The sequence below is a fragment of the Callionymus lyra genome, chromosome 7, assembly GCF_982586985.1.
Source record: "Callionymus lyra chromosome 7, fCalLyr1.hap1.1, whole genome shotgun sequence".
Lineage (NCBI taxonomy): Eukaryota > Metazoa > Chordata > Actinopteri > Syngnathiformes > Callionymidae > Callionymus > Callionymus lyra.
Window position 1 is genome coordinate 31,203,232 of NC_141824.1, and position 8,199 is coordinate 31,211,430.

Sequence of the window (8,199 nt, forward strand, 5' to 3'; positions counted from 1 at the left end):
TTAGCCTAATTAGTATTCAGTTATTTCTAAAGAAGCATTTTATTATTAAGTTTTATCAACGCTCGTAGTTAATTCATTTTCATTTAAGTTAATCTTTATACACATTACTAGCATCTAGTGGCCTATTGGTATAACTACATCGATTATTCTAAATCAATTAAATTGTTTTAGATTGAAATAAACCAGAATATTCCAACTATATCACAATTACTGTAGGCAGACATAACAACAGACATATTTAGCGTGTACAAGAACACAATCACATTTATTTATTTTAACACACCATAATAATCAATAAAACAACTTCCGTAAATAAACAACTGTCTTGGTTGAGATGTTTTGCAACATTCGATCCTCCAATTTTCCATGGGCAGGAATATGTAGGGTATAGGTTTCAATATAATATAAAACAAAACAATTTACAAGTCACCCTTTAGGCGATAATTGCCGACAACATACAGTATGTGGTAAGAAAACTGTCTAAAAGGAACACGCACACATTTTAAAAGTACGCACTGAAACTTAGAATTACGCACACAAACTTGTTCTATGAACGCACACCTTTTAGAAAGTTTTCTTTCCCCATAACAACCAGGGCCGAGTCTAGACAGGCATGTATGAGGGGGCAGCTGTAGGTACAAATTTTGTCCCCCCACTTCCTACGTGATGACGTCACACGCGTCATATGCGAACGTCTCTTTAAAATATTTTTTATGGGTTAAAGAAACGTCAACAGAAGGTTTACATGATACTTTTTACCACACATAAAATATTTATATTGACAAAAAGACGATCTTCGTCAACATAATCACTTTCCGTTCTTTCATCTCGACACACATGACTTTGACACCAACGGAAGTGTCCGCGCTACATGTGACGAAGCTGCTGATTGACTGAAGCCGTTTTACTAATAATAAAGCACAACTGTAAAATCAAATAAAAATTATTCGAGTTCCGAAATAATTCGCTTATGTACATTTAATAATTGATTTAAATCGGGAAGAAAAAAAAATCGAAATGAAAACTAAATAAATACTGAGGTGTTTATGATCTGAACTACAGACAGCTAGAATAAGTTATTGAAAGGGAAATATTCTATCATTTTTGTTATTTGAAGAGCGAATTATTTTGGAACTCTTGGAGCTTTATTATTAGTAAAACAGCTTCAGTCAATCAGCGGCTTCGACACATGTAGTGAGGTCACTTCCGTTGGTCTCAAAGTCACGTGTGTCGTCAGACCAGTAAATGAAAGAACGGAAAGTGATTATGTTGACGAAGATCGTCTTTTTGTCAATATAAATGTTTAATGTGTGGTAAAAAGTATCATGTAAACGTTCTGTTGACGTTTCTTTAACCCATAAAAAATATTTTAAAGAGACGTTCGCATATGCCGCGTGTGACGTCATCACGTAGGAAGTGGGAGGACAAAATTTGTAGGGGGGACAAAATTTGTACCTACACAGCCACAAATCTTGAGGGAGCATTGTGCCAGGCCCCCTCTTGCCCCTGCCTAGACCCGGCCCTGATAACAACACGCTTAACTTTTTCCCTCGGGTTGAGGTCCTTTGGCTCTACCCACATTTCCAGGAACTCTTGCATAACCGAAAAAAAGACAATTTGCCGATTATATTCTGTTAAATTGATAACAGGTAACTCCACTGTTCACTCAAGTAATACCAGGTTCCCCAAAAAAGGACCACTTGAAGTCTATTCTCATGTATTCATTATGTTTGACAATATAATAAAATAATTATTATTATTATTATAAAACCAATAACACATCCTACTTAAAAATACAAATTAAGTTAATGTTTGGATATTCAACAAGTGTTTACTGCACGTAAATATATTTTAAATCATTTTTGGATTACTTTGACTCTCCACGGTGATAAGCATCACTGCCCTAAAAAGTGCTGCCGATAACCTTCCACATCCGGGTGGTCGTGACGTAATTTCCTTAAAGCATGCGCACATCGATTTTAGAGAACTTAAATTGTTTATGTTACGAGTACATCATTTGGAACGCGAAGAAAGCCAACTAATATTTAATAACGTTTTTAACTTGTTTTAGTTAACTCGACGGTTTTTAATACATCATTTTAATATAAAAAAGAAAAAAAAAAGAAATGTGTTCATACTTAAATGAAGGATTTAGAAGAAACTATCCAGTAATTAGGCGTTGATTATATTACGATTATTTATTTAATATGAAACACTGTCATCAGGAAACAAGTTTATTGGGCGTTTACCCTTATTTTGTTTTGTGTATACATTTCGAGAATGTATCTTTTATTAAGCCTTTATATCTTCAATGTCATTTTTGCTAGTTTGGAATTTAAATGTATTTATTCAGGTATCAAACTTTTTTGTAACTCACGATCTTTAATATAATTTTGATTGCTATAAAAATGATATATGCTCTAAAATTCTAAAATCAGGATGTGTAAATTGTTTGTTCGGGCAGTTTTATTTTCTATTTTGCATTATTAACCTTTTTACAGGTGACATTTCTCATTAAGAGGTCTCATTTTAAAGAGAGACCTGTTAATATATATTGCATACAAGGTGTCAGTGGTTAACTTGGTGTATGACAAAACAACTTTCAAGAGGAAACAATTGAATTTATTAACAAAACAAGTACTCACCCATTTTATTTACAAATGCCCCAACAGTTGAACACAAAGACAACTCACCAACTCACAAGCATCTAAAATACATTCAGCACAATCTCTCAGATCTATCCGATCAAGACACTCTCTCATAAACATTTGCATATCCTCCTTGTTGTCAAAGACAAACATGAAAGGATCTCTGGCCACCAAGTTGTTGTCTTCAACTTCCTCGTTCAACAGACCTGTCACAGCATCTTCATGCTCTCATTACGCCACGGCACCAAGGAATCCTCACCTACCGGCGGAAATCACCTGGATTATCATCAATCCATTGTACAGTTTCTGAGTTATCATACAGCACAGTAAACACATTCTAATTATCACCCAAAATGAATATATTATATATTAATTAAAATAAAAATAAATACCAGAAGTGATTGTTCCTGGTCCTCTGCGGTGGCAGCCGAAGAAGAGGCTCAAGTCGTCCATATAGCATTTCTTTAGCCCCCTGGGCAGATTATTTCGGAACTTGAATGTTTGTATTGCATTGTACAGTGCGTTATTATTAGTAAAACAGTTTTAGACAAGCAGCGGCTTCGTCACATGTAGTGCGGGCACTTCCGTTGGTGTCAAAGTCGCATGTATCGTCAGACCAGGAAATGAAAGAACGGAAAGTGATTACGTTGATGAAGATCGGCAAAAGTGGTCATTTCGATGTCACGAGCGCAACCACATAGAGGTTAATAGGATTGAAACATCGACAGAGTGTCAAGCTCCAGGGAGGTCGGCGGGGGAAGAGCTCAGGCTGTGGCCGACCTCGGTGCCCCAAAGTTGGACAAGGTTGGACCAAGCCCCCCGCCTGGTGAAGGAACATGCCGCCCACCCTGGTTCTATTTTTAACACACTTTGGTGATTTTCTATCCCACAAATCAATCCCCTCAATTCACCAAAGTGTGTAAAATTCACCAAAGTGTGTACAATTCACCAAACTGTTCAAAATGTTACCCAGCTCCCTGGTTCTCCATCCCCGTAGGAGGAGGGAGCCTGGGTGGTAGAGGGAAAAAAAAGGCTAAAGTGTGTAAAATTCACCAAAGTGCTCAAAATGTTACCCAGCTCCCTGTTCCTCCTTCCCCGCAGGAGGATGTTACCCAGGCTCCCTGGGTGGGAGAGGGAAAAATGGGTGGAAGTGTATAAAATGCACCAAACTGTTCAAAAATGCCCCAAACTTTTCAAAATGTTATTGGCCGCCGCACACCTCCGCGACCCGGCGCCCCGTCCACGGTCCGCGCGACGCGGGGACCCTCTGTTCGACCTCACCCCCGTGAAGGGAAGCCGGTGAGACCCGCGCTCGTGACACTGAAATGACCGCTTTTGCTGAGCACTCACACTTAGGAAAAATTTGTTTTGTTTGGCAAAACAACCAGAGATCACAATGCATATTTGTTCGCCTTGTCCGCCCATGACGTGGGAAGGCCGGCCTAGGCCCCAGCTCTTTCCCCGCCGCCCGAGCTGGAGCTCAATACTCTGGCCAAGAATCCTTACTCCTATTAACCTCTTTGTTGTTTCGCTCGTGACACCGAAATGACCACTTTTGCTGAGCATTCACACTTAGGAAAAATTAGTTTTGAGAACCAGAGTTCTCAGCGGTCCTCCACTCCAACCTTGTCCGACTTTGGGGCACCGAGGTCAGCCACAGCCCGAGCCTTCCCCCGCCTACTGCCCCCGGACCTCAACACGATGTCTCACTCCTATTAACCTCTATGTGGTTGCGCTCGTGACAACGAAATTACCCCATTTGCTGAGAACTCACACTTAGGAAAACCCTCCTTTTGAGAGCCAGAGTTCTCAGCGGCCCTCCACTCCAACCTTGTCCAACTTTGGGGCACCGAGGTCGGCCACAGCCCGAGACTTCCCACGCCGCCTGCCAGCGGAGCTCAACACTCTGTCAGTGTTCACTCCTACTAACCTCTAGGTGGTTGTGCTCGTGATATCGAAATTAACACTTTTGCTGAGCACTCACACTTGGGAAAAATCTCATATTGAGAACCAGAGTTCTCAGTGGTCCTCCACTGCAACCTAGTCCGACTTTGGGGCACCGAGGTCGACTTTTGTGAGTTTTCTACCCACAATACATGCCCTACAAGGCCGCCGTCTGTTTGGGGAACATTCCGCCTGGCCCGATTCTATTTTAGTTTACTTTTTTGAGTTTTCAACCCACAATACAGGCTCCCCAAATGCCGCCGCCTGGTGGGGGAACATGCCGCCTGGCCCGGTTCTATTTTAGGTCACTTTTGTGAGTTTTCTACCCACAAATCAGGCCCCCAAATGCCGCTGCCTGGCGGGGGAACATGCCACCTGGCCCGGTTCTATTTTAGGTCACTTTTGTGAGTTTTCTACCCACAATACAGGCCCCCCAAGTCTGCCACCTGGTGGGGGAACATGCCCCCTGGCCCGGTTTTATTTTAGGTCTGTTTTGTGAGTTTTTGACCCACAATACATGCCCCCCAAGCCCGCCACCTGGTGGGGGAACATGCCGCCTGGACTGGTTCTATTTTAGGTTACTTTTGTGAGTTTTCTACCCACAATACAGGCCCCCCAAGCCCGCCACCTGGTGGGGGAACATGCCGCCTGGCCCGTTCTATTTTAGGTCACTTTTGTGAGTTTTCTTCCCACAATACATGCCCTACAAGGCCAATGTCTTTTTGGGGAACATGCTGCGTGGCCCGGTTCTATTTTAGGTCACTTTTGTGAGTTTTCTACCCACAATACAGGCCCCCCAAGTCTGCCGCCTGGTGGGGGAACATGCCGCCTGGCCTGGTTCTATTTTAGGTCACTTTTGTGAGTTTTCTACCCACAATACAGGCCCCCCAAGCCCGCCACCTGGTGGGGGAAGATGCCCCCTGGTCCCGGTTCTATTTTAGGACACTTTGGTGAGTTTTCTAACCGCAAACCAAGCCCCCCAAGCCCGCCGCCTGGTGGGGGGACATGCCGCCTAGCCCGGTTCTATTTTAGGTCACTTTGGTGAGTTTTCTACCCGCAAACCAAGCCCCCCAAGCCCGCCACCTGGTGGGGGGAGATGTCCCCTGGTCCCGGTTCTATTTTCGGACACTTTGGTGAGTTTTCTACCCGCAAACCAAGCCCCCCAAGCCCGCCACCTGGTGGGGGAAGAGGCCCCCTGGTCCCGGTTCTATTTTAGGACACTTTGGTGAGTTTTCTACCCACACTGCAGGTCCCCAAATGCCGCCATCTGGTGGGGGAACATGCCACCTGCACCGGTTCTATTTTAAGTCACTTTGGTGAGTTTTCTGCCCACACTACAGGTCCCCAAATGCCGCCATCTGGTGGGGGAACATGCCGCCTGCACCGGTTCTATTTTAAGTCACTTTGGTGAGTTTTCTGCCCACACTACAGGTCCCCCAAGCCCGCCACCTGGTGGGGGAACATGCCGCCTGGCCCGTTCTATTTTAGGTCACTTTTGTGAGTTTTCTTCCCACAATACATGCCCTACAAGGCCAATGTCTTTTTGGGGAACATGCTGCGTGGCCCGGTTCTATTTTAGGTCACTTTTGTGAGTTTTCTACCCACAATACAGGCCCCCCAAGTCTGCCGCCTGGTGGGGGAACATGCCGCCTGGCCCGTTCTATTTTAGGTCACTTTTGTGAGTTTTCTTCCCACAATACATGCCCTACAAGGCCAATGTCTTTTTGGGGAACATGCTGCGTGGCCTGGTTCTATTTTAGGTCACTTTTGTGAGTTTTCTACCCACAATACAGGCCCCCCAAGCCCGCCACCTGGTGGGGGAAGATGCCCTCTGGTCCCGGTTCTATTTTAGGACACTTTGGTGAGTTTTCTAACCGCAAACCAAGCCCCCCAAGCCCGCCGCCTGGTGGGGGGACATGCCGCCTAGCCCGGTTCTATTTTAGGGTCACTTTGGTGAGTTTTCTACCCGCAAACCAAGCCCCCCAAGCCCGCCACCTGGTGGGGGGAGATGCCCCCTGGTCCCGGTTCTATTTTCGGACACTTTGGTGAGTTTTCTACCCGCAAACCAAGCCCCCCAAGCCCGCCACCTGGTGGGGGAAGAGGCCCCCTGGTCCCGGTTCTATTTTAGGACACTTTGGTGAGTTTTCTACCCACACTGCAGGTCCCCAAATGCCGCCATCTGGTGGGGGAACATGCCACCTGCACCGGTTCTATTTTAAGTCACTTTGGTGAGTTTTCTGCCCACACTACAGGTCCCCAAATGCCGCCATCTGGTGGGGGAACATGCCGCCTGCACCGGTTCTATTTTAAGTCACTTTGGTGAGTTTTCTGCCCACACTACAGGTCCCCAAATGCCGCCATCTGGTGGGGGGACATGCCGCCTGCACCAGTTCTATTTTAAGTCACTTTGGTGAGTTTTCTGCCCACACTACAGGTCCCCAAATGCCGCCATCAGGTGGGGGGACATGCCGCCTGCACCGGTTCTATTTTAAGACACTTTGGTGAGTTTTCTGCCCACACTACAGGTCCCCAAATGCCGCCATCTGGTGGGGGGACATGCCGCCTGCACCGGTTCTATTTTAAGTCACTTTGGTGAGTTTTCTGCCCACACTACAGGTCCCCAAATGCCGCCATCTGGTGGGGGAACTGCCGACTGCACCAGTTCTATTTTAAGTCACTTTGGTGAGTTTTCTGCCCACACTACAGGTCCCCAAATGCCGCCATCAGGTGGGGGGACATGCCGCCTGCACCGGTTCTATTTTAAGTCACTTTGGTGAGCTTTCTGCCCACACTACAGGTCCCCAAATGCCGCCATCTGGTGGGGGGACATGCCGCCTGCACCGGTTCTATTTTAAGTCACTTTGGTGAGTTTTCTGCCCACACTGGGCCCGACCCTGCTTGGCTTCCGAGATCAGACGAGATCGGGCTCATTCAGGGTGGTGTGGCCGTAAGCGAGGGAAGCGCTTGTGAAATGCCCCAAACTGTTGAAAATGTTCCCCAGGCCCCTGGTTCCCCATCCCCGCAGGAGGAGGCTCCCCAGGCCCCCTGGTTCTCCATCCCCGCAGGAGGAGGCTCCCCAGGCCCCCTGGTTCTCCATCCCCGCAGGAGGAGGCTCCCCAGGCCCCTGGTTCCCCATCCCCGCAGGAGGAGGCTCCCCAGGCCCCCTGGTTCTCCATGCCCGCAGGAGGAGGCTCCCCAGGCCCCCTGGTTCCCCATCCCCGCAGGAGGAGGCTCCACAGGCCCCCTGGTTCCCCATCCCCGCAGGAGGAGGCTCCACAGGCCCCCTGGTTCTCCAACCCCGCAGGAGGAGGCTCCCCAGGCCCCCTGGTTCCCCATCCCCGCAGGAGGAGGCTCCCCAGGCCCCTGGTTGGGAGAGCGGGAAAAAGACCAAAGTGTTTAAAAATGCCCCAAAGTGTTGAAAATGTTCCCCAGGCCCCTGGTTCCCCATCCCCGCAGGAGGAGGCTCCCCAGGCCCCCTGGTTCTCCATCCCCGCAGGAGGAGGCTCCCCAGGCCCCCTGGTTCTCCATGCCCGCAGGAGGAGGCTCCCCAGGCCCCCTGGTTCTCCATCCCCGCAGGAGGAGGCTCCACAGGCCCCCTGGTTCTCCA